General features: G+C 41.1%; 1 long non-coding RNA gene across 1 annotated transcript; it reads left to right on the forward strand.

The window, feature by feature from the left end:
• The first annotated feature begins 32 nt into the window (after window positions 1-32).
• On the forward strand, window positions 33-994 carry LOC310723091. Its single transcript, XR_014532585.1, has 3 exons — window positions 33-173; window positions 307-390; window positions 660-994. It is a non-coding gene; the product is annotated as an uncharacterized lncRNA (long non-coding RNA).
• Window positions 995-1,000: the final 6 nt, after the last annotated feature.

The following is a 1,000-nucleotide window of genomic DNA, read 5'->3' on the forward strand; positions in this document are numbered from 1 at the left end:
GGTTGTGGGGTTGATGTAGGGCTGATGTAAGGCTGAGTTTGGGTTGATTAGGAGTTGATTAGGGATTAATTTGGCTTTATTTAGAGATTAAAGGTATGTTTGTAGGAGGGAGTGACGATGGAGAGGAGACGGCAGGCCGTGATGGAGCAGGTGATGGTGGACCAGCTCTCCAGGTGAGTCTTTACTGTGTTTCTCTAAAATTGCATTAATAAATAGAAAAGAGCATCAGACACTGGAGCAGTACAATCCTAAAATTTAAAAAGAAATATAAAAAAACACGACTGCTGTAACGTGGTTTGTGTTCAGAGCCGTCATCAGCGACCCGGAGCAGAACCTTGCAATCTCAACAAACATCTCAGCTCGTCATAAGAGAACTTTACACCACACCATGTAAGATATACACACACACACACACACACACACACACACACATAGCAAAGGAAAGGTGTGTTTTCAATGAAAATGTTAAATAAATAAATGTACATTTTGAAAGATGGAGATAGATAGATTAGCATGAAAATCTTTTATATTTCAACTTTCTGTGTGTGTGTGTGTGTGTGTGTGTGTGTGTGTGTGTGTGTGTGTGTGTGTGTGTATGTGTGTGTATGTGTGTGTGTGTGTGTGTGTGTGTGTGTGTGTGTGTGTGTGTGTTTTTACAGGGTTAAAACTCCAAAATCTTCAACGGAGAACATTCTGTCCTACAAACTCTGCTTTCATGCCAGAATTGTATCAAGGTACAGTGTGTGTGTGTGTGTGTGTGTGTGTGTGTGTGTGTGTGTGTGTGTGTGTATGTGTGTCTAAAACGCTTTTTGGAACTCTGGTCATAGGTTCAAATCCCACCACCAAGCTGTTAATGTTGGGCCCTTGTGTAAGACCCTTAACCCTTAATCGCTCATCTGTGTAACTGAGGTAACTGTAAGTCTCTCTGGAGACGTAGGTCTGCCCAATGTCGTAACTGTTAATAGAACTGAACCCTTAATTGTTTAATTTAACCTTACAA

This window comes from Silurus aristotelis, assembly GCF_946808225.1.
Source record: "Silurus aristotelis genome assembly, contig: scaffold_313, whole genome shotgun sequence".
NCBI lineage: Eukaryota > Metazoa > Chordata > Actinopteri > Siluriformes > Siluridae > Silurus > Silurus aristotelis.